This window comes from Thamnophis sirtalis, unplaced genomic scaffold (genome assembly GCF_051295495.1).
Source record: "Thamnophis sirtalis isolate CommonGarterSnake01/CBP01778 unplaced genomic scaffold, rThaSir2_p1.2 scaffold_5, whole genome shotgun sequence".
In the NCBI taxonomy this organism is placed as follows: Eukaryota; Metazoa; Chordata; class Lepidosauria; order Squamata; family Natricidae; genus Thamnophis; species Thamnophis sirtalis.
This window is the reverse complement of record NW_028261385.1, coordinates 113316187-113333421: the sequence shown is the minus strand read 5'-3', so window position 1 is coordinate 113333421 and position 17235 is coordinate 113316187. Positions and strand designations below refer to the sequence as shown.

The window sequence follows — 17235 nt, the reverse complement described above, 5'->3', positions numbered from 1 at the left end:
GCCAGAGCTTGCCTGTGGCCAGTTATTTTTAGGATTTATTCATCCTGTTTTCCACATTCCCATGCGCTTTCATTGTTTCGTGTACACTACGGCACATCCTGTGGGAGCAGGTCTCTGCCATTATTCCCACATCTCCTCCTTTTTTATATTATCAACAGAGACCTCCTCTAAGTTCAGACGGACCTCGGTTTCCATGGCCAGAGCATCTGCCCTATTAGAGGGAAGGAGGGTTTTGCATGTTTGTAGCGGGGATGGGAGGCATTGAATACAACAACAAAGTAACACCAGCAATACAATGATGGTTATTACCACAGGAATCAGTGACCTCAGCCAGGAACCATCAGGTAGCCAGGACCACAGAGCCCCCCATAAGTCGATGGTACCAGAACCATCACTATGCAGGGGGTTGTTACGTACCAAGGACTCCATTTTTTCCACTGTGGCAGAAATATTAGGTTGATTATCATGAATGTACATGCAACAATGTGAATGAATCAAAGCATAAACACCACCTTTTGCAGCCAAAATAATATCCAAAGCAAAACGATTCTGCAATGTTACACTATGTATTTCCCCCAGTTCCTGATTAACTAATTTTAGAGCAGTAATAGTTTCATTAAACATAACAACAGTCCAATTATTTAACTTATGCAAATCTCTATAATTCATTGCAATGCCTAGTGGAGGGAGAACACCTCTAGAAAATTGAGTCCAGGATGATCCTCCCAATGTCAGGGGGGATTCAGAGAAGGTGTCTCGTTTATTTTGAATTCTTCCACTAGGTAATTCTTCCATAGCATATATAGCCGGAGCCAACAATCCCAACGTACATACACCTTGCCAATTTCGTGGAGTCTGTCGGCAAGCCCTTCTACCACATATGAGCCACATATTAGGTATGTCATAAGTTCCTTTTTTCGAGGAGTTGGCAAACTGTACCATGGCCTGCATTTGACTGCAAGCCCAGTATTTATTGACTCCATCTGGCGCTGTTGTATTAATGGCATTACAACAAGTAGCCAATCCATTCCACGGAATCAGAGTCTCACAATTAGTGTAGGTGCCAAGATATGTTGCATTCCTCCATTGGCCTGTGCTGGAAAAACAGTAATGAGCAGGTTCCTGCACACGGTTGGCTACAGCATATGTGATGTCAAGCAAACTTTGTGTTCTAGGCCAGGTAGCTTGTTTCCATCCTGTTTCATTAAAGGGAATAGTGTGTAACACCATGCCACCTTTGCTATCCATTGGGATATGTAAGCAAATCCAACAATTAGTTAAATTAAAAAGTTGTGAAACCTTCCTTAAGTCCTGTAAATAAGAATTGGGACCCGAAGCCCCCAAGTCATGTGTACTACACCGAGGGAACGTCAGCAGGCACCATGTAAGGCCGAACACAGCGAGCAGGTGTCCAGATAATTTCACCATGGTCTTCAATTGCAGCGTAACCACAGCCCCAAGTAATGAGGGAGGCAGGACCTTTCCAGGACGGGTCCGGCAGACGTCGGTAGTACACTTGTGGAGGTGGAGTGTCTGCGGGAGAAGCAGAAAAATGCCTGCTGGCGGCCGTGAGACCTGGGGTGCCGGTAACATTAAGAAAGTTGAGAGTGTAAAGAGTAAGATTTAAAACATTTTGTATTCCAGGTAAGCCGGGGTTATTTTCCCCTTTATTTTTGGAGTGTGCAGCAAGAGCAGTTTTCAAAGTTTGATTAGCTCGTTCCACAATGGCTTGACCAGTGGAGTTATAAGGAATACCAAATTTATGGATAATGGACCAGCAATGGCAAAACGCCGCAAAGGTGGAACTAGTGTAAGCCGGGCCATTATCAGTTTTCAACTCTGTTGGGTTACCCAAAATACAGAAAGTCCGAATGCAATGATTAATAATATGTTTGGTGGCCTCACCCCGTTGGCAAATATTGAGTCACATCCATTTGCCACAATTGACAACTTTGTGTCCCTCGAGGGTTGACACCTTGGGGAACTGCATGTGCTTGAAGGCTACAGGTAGGACATTGTTGAATAATGGCTGATGCCTCCTGAGCTGAAATGGGAAAATTGTTTCATAAGAGCTTTTTTATTCTGATGAAAATAGGCATGACTATCCCATGCAGTAACCGGCGAAAGGACTAAAATGGAGGAGGCTGTAGAAGCAGCTCCATCCGCCCGGGCATTGCCCTCTTGAAACATGCCCAGAAAAGGCAAGTGGCTACGAATATGGGCGGGGAAGAAGGGACAAACACGACGCTGCAAAAGGAGTTGAAGGGTAAGAAAAAGGCTTAAGAGAGAATCGTCCAAAGAGGGAGAAACATAGGAATTAGACAAAGAAATAAGAACACGATACACATATCCAAAATCAAATTAAAGGGTAAATGGGGAAAAGTCTGAAAAGCCAAAATCGTAGCGGCAAGTTCAGCACGTTGAGCAGAGGATTGAGGCGGGGTGATTTTTGCGTGCCAGGATCCATCCTGTTGCCACACACAAGAACCATATGTTTTTCCCCCATCCACAAAAAGCGTCAACGTATCCGAGAGAGGGGAGGTTACCAAGGAAGTGGACAGGGAAAGGGGAACGTTGAGGAAAAGTTGAAAACAGGGATCAGAAGGTAAATGACAAGACACAAAACCTGACCAATCAGCCAAGGAAAGTTGTAAGACATCAGATGTGGCCAAGAGGGGTTCCCAAACAGTAAGAGAAATGGGGACATACAAACCACCAAGATCAAAACCAATAAGGCATTTAGCTCGAAAGCGAGCCTTATTTATTAAAAGAGCCATTAAATGAGGCCTCGGAACTTGGTGGAGGACTGCACCAATTTTCCTCCATGTGTCGGCTTTTAAGGAGCCATGTTCCAGATAAGATGGACAGTTAGCCCAAACGTAAGCAAGCAATTTGACAGCCTCTGATTTAGAGAGAGGCTTGGTAATTTTTTGGTCTTGGGTGCTTAAATATTTTTTCCTGCCTAATTGCCTAAGCTCTTCAACATGAACTTTCTGAGCTGCAGACATTCCACTCCCCATACTTACAAATTAGAGTCAGTCGCCAGCGACGTCGTCGGGTGCACCGAGCCTATTCCAGGCGGCAAGCAGAGGGTTAGCAGGGACGTATCCGTCGGCATAGGATCACGTCGGGGTCACCACGTGTGGTGGTCTCTCATGAGGAATAAGACACACAGGGAAGATTTCTCAGGATGAGAGCTCAGAACAGAGTCCAAAAACTCCCTTTTATTCTTATTACACTCATTAGCATACAATGTTATCACTTAGGGCCAGAGCTTGCCTGTGGCCAGTTATTTTTAGGATTCATTCATCCTGTTTTCCACATTCCCATGCGCTTTCATTGTTTCGTGTACACTATGGCACATCCTGTGGGAGCAGGTCTCTGCCATTATTCCCACAGTTTCTGGTGCTCCAGTGCGTGTGCATGCACATGCATGCACTTACATTCCGGCTTGGGCACTCTGTGCCAAAAAGGTTCACCATCACAGCCTTAGATAAATTGGTTTTTTTGACTAGTGGAATGCATTCTATTTAGGCTAACCTTAAAGAATCTCCAAAAACTCTAATTAATGCTGCTCACCTTGAATATTATTATGCTGGTTTTGATAGACTTGCACTAATTTTCTTTTGTTTTCTCAGTACTTATTATGGGTACTTATCTATGTCAAAACTGAACAGCCCTCTGTCAACAGAGGGAGAGGAATACGACATCATCTATCTCAACACAGTCTTTTCAACATTTCCAAGAAGGCTCCACACCCATTTGCACTACTCAGGTGACCCTGATGACACAGATAAACCTCCAGTGACCTTAATGACCTGCTAAAAGAATGCAAACAACCAGCTGTCTGCAAGGAGTATAAATCCTTCCATTCCCTACAGAAGCTTCTTGGATGAGAAGTGAAATGTCCTCAAAGGAAAACAAGAAAGTCCAGTTGCCTCTTGAGGAAAAAAAAGAAGCACTTTTGGAATTGGAATAAACCGAAAACTATAAAGATGCCCAATCAGTACTGGAATCAGCAAAGTTAGAAGCTCAAACTTAATTTTCACAAGCTAATGGATAAAGCCTCCACATGCATAAAACAATGTATTAGGGAGGATGGAAATACGTTCCATTTTACATACATAAAAATATGTATTATGTACTCTCTCTGAAATATAAGAAAATATTATATTTCCAGTTCCAAAAAGCAAATGGAAAAGACTCAAAACAGTTGTTCTAAGCCATAGATATCCAAAACCAAATAATTTCATAAGAAAATATTGCTTTGCAATAGATGTACTGTAGTTGAAGGTACATACCATATTCTCCTTCTTTGAGTAGTCCATGTGCAAATGCAAGGCACAGTGTGAGAATTTAGCTTTAAGATGTCGTTGTTTAAAGATTTGTCATTCTTTTGAATCAGCCTAATGATGCTTAGGCTAACTCTCACATTTGGATGATGTTAGCATATTTAGCCTGAGTAAAATTTGAGATGGGGTTTTTTACAGGATTTTACAGAATCATTTAGTTTTACACAAAATGTGATTGAAAGAAAAACAGACTTATTTAGTCATAATCTATTTCCTCAGTGAAAATCATTATGGGAGAATTCATCTAATGGAGAACAATAGTATAAAAAAAATACAGCGAATGTTTGCTTTAGTCTGAAGTTGAAATAAGTAATTCAGTGAAATGTGCTAAAAGGTTGCTATCGTTATATATACTATAGTAGTGCTTCTACTTAGTTTCAAGAGTAAACATCCATACCAAGCTGAAATTTCAGCTCCTGATTCAGAGATTTCTGTAAAGAGTCTCTATAGCCAAGCTCTGCCATTTTGTATTTTAAAGATTCAGCATCAAAAGAATTTGGTTCTTGTGCTTCTTGCACATAAATAATAGCCACCAGACCAGTCAGTTAAAGAGTGGTTCTCAGTCTGGACCTCTTTTTCTGGCAAGACTTGCATCTTTTGTTCTTCAAATGCTCCATACTCAGGAGAGGTCAGGACACAGACTTTGACTTGTTATGTTTGGCCAAGAAGAAGGCACAAGTGTCCCAAACTCACATGGGTTTCTTAAAGTATTCTCACAGTTCAAATGCTCAGGAGACTCCAGGACACAGCCTTTGATTTGTGTCCCAAGCTCCACTGGATTCTTAAAGTCCCACCCAATATATCAATAAGGCACCTTCACAATGAGTTTTGCTTACATTAATATTATATGTCTGCACAGGAAATATAAAGTATCTCTTTCTCTAAAATGTGCAAATAGAAAAAAATAGATTTATTTGAAAAATGGAAGTAGGGTGGATTTTCACTCCTTAACACTTTCTGGTTATTTTTCTGTGCACTTTACCTACAGTGCAGAGTCTACCAATTCCCCAATTTGTGTTCATTGACTATACAAGGTAAATAATCAGGTTTGTTTGTAGGAACTGTTCAACATACGAGATTGGAAAATTCCAAGATGGAACTTGAGGAAACTATGGAGAAGAGTTGCCAGGAGGCAATCATGTGGTGATAGCCCAATAGCATCGGCCCATAAGAAAATGGGAAAATGAGCAGAAGAAATAAATCCTGAGAGGAATAAAAATTAACAAATGATTATGGCAAATGTTCATGGATCAGCAACTTCAGAAGTGTAACTAGAAAGAGATGAGGGATGTTAGCAACTGCATTTGACTTATATTGTCTGCCATGTTGAACTATGTTGGAGGTTTTCCTCTCAATTGATCTTAAGTCAAGAGGAGAAGGGCAAGAAGGGCACCCAACATCCAAGAAATAACATGTATTATATTATATTGTTTTCAATGATATGTGGCAATTAAAACACAAACAAAAAATGTGGGCAATCATGGCAAGTGGTTTTGTTTTAGCAGTCCCTGCACAAGCAAGAAATGGAAGTCAACATGTCTTGTAAATGGTTTTTGAGGTTATTTAATTAGGATTTTATTCCTCCATATAATTTAAAATTCCTTCTGACTCATATAACAGCCATTATGATATGGAATGGTCAGTTCCACTTCTATCATCATCAAAAATTAATCTTGTTTTTTTATTCATACTATTTTCTATTGTTTATATATGGTTTTCATGTGGCACTTGTTTGCTGTCTTACCCTACTTGTCATATTTGTGATGTACAAACTAAAAGATTGCAAGTGTAGCATCAGATAATCATGTGGTCACCCCCCCCCCCCCCACAAAATGTATGGAAGCAAAATTATGTAATCAACAGGATATCCCAAAGATGGCACATCAACCTCCATAGTTTGCTTATGGCAAAAAAAGAGAGGGAATGAGCGACCCATGGTACTGGCTAGAGGCTAGTGTTATCATAAGTGCAGAGAGAAGATAAGGTTATCTGCTAAAAGGGATCATCATCAGGAAACAGGTAAGAAGTCACAATAAAGCTGTCTTCTGGGACCTAGGGGGAACCCTTGAGCTGCGATTTCCTGCCTCGTAGCCGGAGCGTCATGAGTGAAACGGGATGGTGGGCGGTGAATGGAGAATGGAGAGCGTCTGCAGCTGCCGGCATGGATGTGGTCGGTGGCGGCCGTGGCAGCAGGATGCCCTGCCTGGGGTTTCTGCCACTCCCCTGGTGTTATCCCAGTTGCTTCCCCCCCAACATGGTTATGGACATGATAGGCTGGATCAGCGGGGAGTGGCTGAGGCAGATGGCATGGATATTGATGCCAGCGGAAGATGGCTTCAGTAGTTGGCATGGGCGCAGTTGGAGTGGGGGGGTCCTTTGTTGTGGCCCCCTCCGGTATCACCACCATTGCCTGGGCCACCGTAGTGTGCCATTTGGCCATTTGGCCCCTCCTCTTGTGACACTATGGACTGGGTCAACAGAGTGCGGCCCTGGAGACGGATATGAGTGCGGCTGGCATGGATGGAGCTTAGTTGTTGGAGTTGTTGGAGCAGCCACCGCTGCCACCTCTATCCTCACCACCACCATCACTGGCCGCTTCACCACCTCGCAATTTATCATCTGCTGTGATTTTGACATCTGGCCGTTACCCCTACATATTGTCCTTAACATCAACCATTGCTATGATGGACATAAGCTTTCCGCTACCCCCTTGAACACTGTCGGCTGCCCCCCCTTGTGGACATGTCAGCTCCCCATTCCATCTCCCCGTGATGTCATCCCATTTGGTTGATGCCACAATCTCCTCTATGTTATACTGCAACAGAACTTTACTCCCTTTGGGAACTCCCCCTTTCCCGGGGATGGCCTTGTTGCCTATCAAGACGCTTCCTTAATGATGGATCTTGGGATCCTGAGAGGTGGCATGTGAAGAAGAGACTTCTTAGAGGTTTCTTACAGGGGTTTCTTAATCAAATTTTAAAGGGGGGAAGGAGGGCTGATCCGGATGGCTCATACAGGCTTGGGGGGGGGGAGTCTGCCAGGGCACAGGCCAGAGCTAACTAATGTGCACAGGTCGATGGGCACGGGTCGGGATTGCTGGGAAGGATTGGGATTCCAGGGGAGACATTAAGCCATTCCATTGGGGAGTTTACCATCTCTAATGTTTGTGGAAGAGGCAGATATTGTGGGGGCTGAGGGCCAAATTATGTTCGGGGGATGCAGGTTCGCTATTTAAGAACGATCACACGTTCTGACCCTCATCGCCCTTCTCGCACCCCTGGGTGCTTGGGATTACAGGACCCTGGTCTCTGGCTGGTGTTGCTTAACGCCAGGTCCGTGGTACATAAGGCTTCCCTCATTTACGACCTCATACAAGAGGGTAGAGCGGACCTGGCGTGCATTACAGAGACCTGGTTGGGCCATGGGGGGGGGTGTTCCCCTTAGTGAATTATACCCACCAGGTTTCTGGGCGTTTCACTAGCCAAGAGCCGAGGGAAGGGGTGGGGGTGGCAGTGGTTATTAGGGAAAGTCTTGGACTTCAGGAAGTCACTGTGCCTCAGATAGGCGGGTATGAGTCCCTTTTTGTGAAATGGAGCCTTGGAGTTCATGTGGGCCTTTTTGTTATGTACCTGTCTCCCTGCTACGTTTCATCGGCCCTGCCGGAGCTGCTACATATGTTAACCGGATTGGCGGTTGTTTCCCCAGGCTTATGATCCTGGGGGATTTTAATCTGCTTTCCATTGGCAAGACATCTGAGTCAGCTCGGGAGTTCATGACTTCCATGATGGCTATGGACCTAACTCAGTTAATTCAAGACCCCACCCATAACAGGGGACACATGCTTGACCTGATTTTCATCTCTGGGCAGTGGATGAATTATCTAGATTAAGGGGATATTTCTGTCCAACCCTTGTCATGGTCTAATCATTTCCTCATCAGGCTTGAGTTCCATACTGCCACCCTTCGCCGTAGGGAGGCGGAACCGACTAGAAGGTTCTGCCCCAGGCGCCTGATGGACCCTGAAAGGATGCAGCCACTGGGGCCTTGGACCATGTTGTGCCTTTGCAGCCTCTGACCCGGTGTCAATCTTGGGTAGCTCCCTGGTTTACCGAGAAGCTCTGGGAGATGAAATGCCAGAAAAGATGCCTAGAGAGTGGTTGGAGGGCCAGCCGGTCTGAATCTGATCGAACACTAGTAAGAATTCATATTAAATCCTACTTAGTGGCGATAAAAGTGGCAAAACAGCAACATTTTTTCCGCTCTTATCGCATCCGCAGATAACTGCCCAGCTGCCCTGTTTAGGGTGACCCGCTCCTTACTTAACTAAGGAACTGGGGAAGACCCCTTGCAAGGTAGGGCTGATGAATTTGTTTAGTATCTGCAGGATAAAATCGCTCAGATTCAGACAGGCTTGGACTCTGACTGGGTAGATTTGGGCGAGTCAACAGGGATGAATCTTGTGGAGACTATCTGGGATGAGTTTGACCCTGTGACCCCTGAGGGATGGACAGGATTATGGGGAGACTCAGTGCTGCTTGAAGGTGGCGGTGGTGAGGCTCCTCCTTAAGAAGCCTTCCCTGGACCCAGCCACTTTAGTCAACTATCATCTGGTCTCCAACCTTCGCTTTGTAGCGAAGGTTGTCAAGCGTGTGGTAGCACATCAGCTTCCCCAGTACCTGGATGAAGTTGCCTACCTGGATCCATTTCAATCAGGTTTCAGTCCTGGGTACAGCATGGAGACAGCATTGGTCACGTTGGTTGATGATCTCTGGCGGGCCCAGGACAGGGACTGCTCCTCTGTCCTAGTCCTATTAGATCTCTCGGCAGCTTTTGATACCATTGACCATGGTATCCTACTGCAACGACTCGGGGGGTTGGGAGTGGCACCTGTCGGATTGGTCACAGTTCATGTTGATGGGAGGACAGGGATCATTCCCGAGGTGTGTCACTTGTGGGGTGCCCCAGGGGTCGGTTCTCTCACCCCTCCTGTTCAACATATATATGAAACCACTGGGCGAGATCATCTGTGGTTTGGGGGTACGGTATCATCAATATGCTGATGATACCCAACTTTTCATCTCTACTCCAAACCATTCAAACGATGCCCTCGATGTGATGTCCCGATGCCTGGAGGCTGTGCGGATCTGGATGGGGAGGAACAGACTCAAGCTCAATCCCTCCAAGACTGAGTGACTGTGGTTTCCATCATCCCGATTTGTGCATCTTGTTCCATCTATGATGATAGGAGGAGAAACTTTACCCCCCCTCAGAGAGTTCTGGGAGTCCTCCTGGATATGCAGCTTAGTTTAGAAGAACACCTGATGGCCGTGACCAGGGGGGCCTTTTACCAGGTTCGCCTGATACGTCAGTTGCGCCCCTTTCTGGATCGGGATGCTCTGTGGACAGTCACTCATGTCCTCGTCCTTTCTCACCTGGACTACAGTAATGCTCTCTACATGGGGCTGCCCTTGAAGAGCACCCAGAGGCTTCAACTGGTCCAGAATGCGGCCGCGCAGGTTATCATGGGGGTACCTAGGTGCTGCCATGTTACACTCCTTTTAGGCAGCCTGCACTGGCTGCAGGTTGTCTTCCAGGTGTGATTCAAGGTACTAATTATGACCTTTAAAGCACTCCATGGCTTAGGCCCAGGGTACCTGCGAGATCACCTACTGCCACCAGTAGCCTCCCACCGTCCAGTGCGATCCCACAGAGTTGGCCTTCTCATGGTGCCATCAGCTAGACAGTGTCAGCTAGCAACCCCCAGGAGGAGAGCCTTCTCTGTGGGAGCGCCTTCCCTCTGGAATGAGCTGCCCCCGGAGCTTGGCATAATCCCCAATCTCCAGTCCTTCCGACACGCCTAAAAAATTGGCTTTTCCAGCAAGCCGACCTGGCCTGAATAGAATAAAATATATGATTAATTTGGTTGTTAATTTTAATTTTATTTTTTACTTTTTATTGTAAATATCAATTGGATTTTTTTTTGATACTTTATTTAATGTTCCTTTTAATTTTTGTAATATGTGTTTTCTTTTATGTTGTACTCTTTGCTCCTTCAAAAATGACAGCCACACACACAGCTTGCAAAAGGATGTCTTTATCAGTCTGGCTCAAGCTGGCTGCAAGCCCAGAATAAACATAGATAAATGGCTCTTACAAAAAGTCTTCACTCAAACTAAATACCAAACAGAGTTACGTGAATCCAGACACTTGGCTAAAGGCTTCTCTCAATGGTTACACACGTACGGAGAAGGATGGATGACATTGACTTCTGCAACTAAGGCGTGGCACCATCAGTCTTTTATCCACAGGAGGAGAGCCTAAACGAGCCCCAGCTGCTTGATATCTTCTCCCGGGAGCATCCTGAAACCACTCACTGATAGCAGCTCCAAAGGCTCCTACCGAGCCACAACACATATGTGGCATTGGTTTCTTAGCCTGGTCTACCTTATAGGGCTGTTAGATTCCATTGTAATTGTTTCAGGACAATTTGCATTGAATGTTTCTTCTCCTTCTCCCCCACGCCACATTTGCTTCAGATTGACCATTCCAAATGTAGTGATCAGAGGATAATGAATGAATTAGTAGATATTTTATATAGGCAAGCAGTGGTAATATTTTATGGATTAGGTTTTTGCCTAAGCTTGGTATACTAACTTGTCTAACTACATTGTCTTTGCTTACAAGTCATGCCCCTAACACTCTTAAACAATTGAAAAAATGAATAAAAAAGAAATTATTCAAATAAACCAAAAGATAATTTTGTTGCCCGTGGCTACTTGACTCTACTCAACTTTAGGGGAAAAAAATGTGAACCACCTAATTTTATTAGGACATCATCATCACATCTTGTGCTAAGCACATTTATTAGCTCAAGTGATGGAAAATGGGAGGTCAAGGGTGCATGCCTCTCCAGCTATAGGGTAATACCATGCAGCAACATAATCATGAGTGTGCTTCTTAGTTAGAATAAGTAAGTAAGAGGTACATGAGGGGATTTGATTCATAGCATAGAAATCTGCCAAGAGAAGTCCATTTGCTACCACTGAAAATAAACATTATATTCTTGCTGTACCACAGAATCCTACTACAAGCAGAGAGAAATAAGGAAAAAATTGTTGACATGAAAATGGCAAGCTAGTTTTAAAAATGAGGGAAAGATTGTCAGGATCTGAGTAACCCATTTTTTTGGACTAACAGTGCATTTGAAGGAAAGTGAATATTCTGTTCATTAAGAAAGTTACCTACACAAAATAGGAAATACTCTGCCTGAAACTGCCAAAGCAGTGATGACTTGGCTGCTCCATCTATAGTTGAAAAGATAGGAATTGAAATACTTGGGCTCTCTCAGCTGGCCTGCATTCTTATGCTTGTCATCCCTGCTGGCAAAGACTGGCAAGGAAAGCAACTGTCAGATCCGTGAATCTGCCATTCTTCAAGAGAAGAAGGGAGTCCTATACTTGGGAATGGGTGGGGAGGGAGGACAATGTTGACTGCATCGTTCAAGAAGCAAAACTTAGAACGTTTTCTTATCACTTTCCTAGCTTTCTGGCTGCTTTTGACCTGCTTGTTCTTTAGCTGACCTTGCCTTAGGTTCTTCAAGTTGCTCAAGTCTCCACGAAATTTTTTGATCTTCAATTCCAACTGAATTTTCCATTTAGGCTTCCTCTTCTTGCCTCTTTGGTTCTTTTGCATTTTCAAACCAAATTCTTTTGGTGGTTACGAAGGCTGCTGCATACATCAGCTGGTTTGTTTGAGCTAATGTAGTGATTCAGATGGTTTGCACAGCCTCATTGACCTTTTTTAATACATTTCCCAATTCTTTCCAGTTCACTTGGTTCACTTTCAGCAAACATGCTCTTTCAGCATCTTCCATTTGATGCTTTGTTTTCTCAGCTAATGGAGCACTATATGTTGGTCCTTGTTCTTCAGTGCTTTCTTGTTCTTTATCTTCATTGATTTTAGCAACCTCTTCCCCTCTTTCTTCTTCAGTTTGCTTTTGAGTTTGCAAATCATTCTTGGTGTTACTCTTCTTCGTTGGTATACTCAGACCATTAATTGCTTTCTCTTTAATTCCTGTTAATACTGTTGCAGTGAAAAATTGTGGCTCAAATTACACATCGTTGGTCCATTAGCCTTTGTTCACTGATATCACAGTCCATGTGATTCCCCCTCCAGATCTGATACATTCATTTTTTTTAAATCCACATTTTGCTGCCTCAGATAGATAGTAAGCTTTCAAAATAGAGATGCTTTCTTCCCTAGTCCAGATTTTTCTATAACATCTCACTTTATTCATCATCTTAAAAGTTCTATATGTCCATGTTTCATATATGCTTAATTGTTAATTAATTAATTGTTAATTAATAAATAATAAGTAGGCCATGCTTAATTGCCTCCTATTGTCATAGTCAATCAATTAGCAACTCAGCTTAATTATCATATATAAAAGTGAATCACAAACCTCTGCTTTACAATCTCCCCATAGTTTCATATTTGTCCATATTCCATATGTTTTAATCTTTATTTAATTATTTTTCCATTATCATATTCAGCCAGTTAGTAACTCCATTTTATTGTCATATTTAGGAATAATCCCCTTATCTTAGCTTTATATTTTCCCATATAACAATTTCTAGTTGTCCGATTTTTTTCCTAGTAAGTCTTTTCTCCCACTTCTCTATTCCTGCCTTCTCCCTTTTCTTTGTTTTGACATGTCCACCCTCTTCAATTTTCCCCAAGCCTCTGTCAAAAAAATCTTTTATATTTCTTTTTGTTGGCGCATAACCTCCTATTTCAATTTTCCTTATGCCACTGTCAACCTCCAAAACATCTTTTGTCTGCTTTTTATTCCCTTTTGTTGGGACAGATCCCCCCTTTACAATTTTCCCTACACAACTGCCAAGCCCTATGGAGTTTTTTGTCTGCTTTTTATTTCCCACCATTTCTACCCCTTCATTGTCTCTCCTCCTCCCTACTTCTTTTCTTTCTTTTTTAAATACCTGCTTCTCTGAATTCAGAATTCTGTTTAGACTTGATTTTAATTATTTATGCATATATATATATATATATATATATATATATATATATATATATATATATATATATATATATATATATATATATATATATATATATATATATATATATATATATATATATATATATATATATATATATATATATATATAATGTTTTCATTCTATACAATCACATATTCACTGTGTTTAATCAGGGCATATAGAAAATGCCCTCTACAATACAAACCCAGTATACCACCTTGGCCCGCCATACACCCTCTTTCAACCCCCTCCAACTTTCATTCTTCCTTCTCACACACCCCTCTACGCCTACTTCCCCTCCCCTTCTTTCTAACCTTAACCCTATCACTCCCTCTCCATTCCCTCCCTCCCTTCTCCTCCTCCTCTCTCTCACCCTCTCCACCCTCCTTCTTCTTTCACTCGACTCTTTCCTTCGGTATCTATTACCTTCCAGTATATTCGGTTTGTTCTATTTTTGCACTAACATTGATAAGCCACAGTATACAAATACAATCATGGAATTTAACACATATTGTATTTTCCCCCTCCCCCCTCCCCCTAAATCCCCACCTCCCTTCCCTCCCCCCGACTTCCCAAAGACCATACGTGGTATAACTTTTGAACAATCACAGTCTAAAATATCTCTACATTGAACTCAGCTTCTTACTGTTACCCAAATTTTAAACAATTTAAATTATTACTGATACTAAGCATAAACTATCTGGAGTTTCTTAGTCCCATATTTACTTTTTATGTAATCAATCCATTTTTTCCAGTCTCGTTTATATCTCTCGTTTGAATGTTCTTTGAGATATGCTGAGATTTTGGCCATTTCGGCTAAGTTCATAACTTTCAAAGTCCATTCTTGAATTGTAGGTAAATCTTTCTTCTTCCAATACTGCGCCACCAAGAGTCTTGCTGCCGTTATTAAATACAGAACCAAATTAGTCTCTGCTGCTGTAAAATCAATACATATACCCAGTAAAAACAACTGGGGGGTAAATTTTATCCTTCTTTTAAAGATGTTTTGCAGGATCCACCATATTTTTATCCAAAATGCCTTGACATTACGACATGTCCACCATATATGAAAATATGTAGCATCACAAGAACCACATCTCCAACATTTAGGTTGAACATTTGGATACATAGAGGCAAGCTTTTTAGGATCTAGGTGCCATCTATAAAACATCTTATAAAAATTTTCTCTCAAGTTTTGTGCTTGTGTAAATTTCACATTTCTTACCCAGATTCTTTCCCATGTTTCAAGCATTATTGGTTCCTCGATATTCTGAGCCCATTTTATCATACAATCCTTAATCAGTTCCGTTTCAGAATCCATCTGTACTAATACATTATATATCCTCTTTATATGCATTGAGCTTTGATCTCTTATTTGTTTAAACAAATTATCCTCAACTTTTACAAAGCCAATTTTTTTATCTGTTTTCCACCTAGCCTGTAGTTGACCATACTGAAACCACGTTTGAACTACCTTCTCTTCTTTAAGTACCTCTAAAGATTTTAGTTCCATCACCCCTCTTTCTGAGATAAGAAGTTGTCTATAGGTGGTTCTATCGTGTTTTTGTTCTACATTCATATTTTCAATTGCATGTCTAGGAATTGCCCACATGGGCACTTTATCATTTAATTTATGTTGATATTTTTTCCAAACCCGCAATAAAGCATTTCTTAAGATGTGATTTTTAAATTTCTTATCCGTTTTTTTGTTAAATAACAAGTAAGCATGCCAACCATATAACAAGTCATATCCCTCGATATTCAAAATTCTGTCATTAGTTAGATGAATCCAATCACTAATTGCAGATAGTGCCACTGCGTCATAGTATAATTTTAAGTTAGGTAATTTCAATCCTCCTCTTTCACGTGCATCTTGCATTATTTTCATCTTTACCCTCGGCTTCTTTCCTGCCCACACAAATTTGTTGATACCCTTCTGCCATTCTAAAAGATTCGCATCTCTTTTAAGTATTGGTAACATTTGAAAAAGAAATAAAAATTTTGGTAAAATGTTCATTTTTACTGCCGCTATTCTACCCATCAAGGACAAATGCAGTTTTTCCCACCTTTTCAACTCCAACTGTGTACTATGCCAAAGTGATTTATGCATATTTTTTTTAATTGCACGTAGTTCTTCAAATTCCCACCTTTCCATAATCTCCAGTCCCAAAATTACAGTTGGTTATACAATTCTTATTTCAGAGTTCTGGTCCACCTTAAATTTATCTACTTCAGCTGCTGTGGAGAAGGGCAACGGGAGCCATCTTGGTCTTTTGTTCTTCCTTAATGTCCAGTTCCAAAATTGCAGTTAGTTATACAGATCTTATTTTGAAGTTCTGGACCACCTTAAATTTAGCTAATTCAATTAATGTGAAAACAGAAAAGAAGCTGGAGCCATTTTGATCTTTTGCAGACAAAAAAAAAAGAAAACTTCATATTTCCCCAGTTCTTAATTTTGTTATTATTTTTCCTTGGTACTTTCCGCTTCTCGTCGGCTATAATTGCTCAAAATATATTAATTGGAACAAACTTGCATACAGCAAAATTTGGGTATGTTTCTTTTCCCTCCTGCTTTTCCAAGTTCTGATTTATGGCAGTTGGTTAATTAAAATTTCCTAAACAGGGAAGATTAGGTTATCAGTTGTCAGTAAGGAGATGGTGTTTTTTTATCTTTCTTCCTTGTTGCATTCCAGTTCTCATTAATTGGAGTTGCTTAAGATATGTTAGTTAAAAGCCACACAGATGAAGCAAATTTTCACACTCCTAGACTCCTTTAAAATGCAATCTTTTCAAGTCCAAAACCAAATTTAGAGTTTGTGTTTAAGTGGGTTTGTCACTTCTCTTCTTTCTCCAAATTATTTCAAGCAAATGGCTCTCTTTGGGGTTAGTGAGTCAGTCCTCCATTTCCCCACTTCTTTCTTTTCACAAAAATCCCGATCTGTCCAACAATGTTATTTATGCTCTCAAGATTCTTTGCCTTTTCCAAATTCTGTTTTATAACTGTGTGTTAATAGATCTTACCAGGCTTTCATCTTGCATCTGCATGCTCCTGTTCAGCTGCTTTGGCCTGGAGCCAGCTCTTGTGCAGCCATGTTGCCATGCTGTCACCCCGGCTCCGATTCAGAGGGCAAATCTCTCATCTACGAGGGACCTGTTACACTCCCTCTGGATCTGATGAGACACTGCCCCTTCTTTGCCGCCCACCCCACAGGGGGGTTCTGATCTAAAAATGGATCTCGGAGACAGTTTGTCAGACAGGGTTCATATGAGACTCTTCAGAGTTCACATCTCCCATGTCTGCCCAGCTGGAGAACTTCAGGTCAAATCTGTTTTTTGATCTCTTAAATGGTAATTTTCCTTTTCTATCTCATCAGCTTTTACTATCTCTTCTTTTTCTTTTTACATCGTCATTTTTCCTCCTTTCCTCTGATCTTTCTATTTTCTCCTCTACTTTCTGTATTTCATATTCATTATTCAATGTCATTTGCTCATAATTTTCGGGTCTTACAACTACATCATGTATCAATTCCTTTATCCTTTATCATTCCTATGATTCCTTGTCATCATTTCCTGCGTACCTTGTAGAATCAATAATATTTCTTTTAATAATACACTTATTTCCCCCTGTTGTACCATTTCGCCTTATTTTAATGAATTAAAAAGTTATTCAGTAATCTATCAAGATTACAATGTCCCAATTATTCATCACACCAGGAGAGCCAATATTAGAGCAGTTCACAAAATCACTCCATAAAATAGTCCATTAGAAACCTTCTTTCAGGGGTTGGACTAGAAGACCTCAAAGGTCCCTTCCAGCTCTATTC

The 17235-nt window shown here is 41.6% G+C and overlaps 1 pseudogene; it reads left to right on the top strand.

Moving 5' to 3' along the window:
- Positions 1–7568: 7568 nt before the first annotated feature.
- On the top strand, positions 7569–12229 carry LOC148045562 (uncharacterized; annotated as a pseudogene).
- Positions 12230–17235: the final 5006 nt, after the last annotated feature.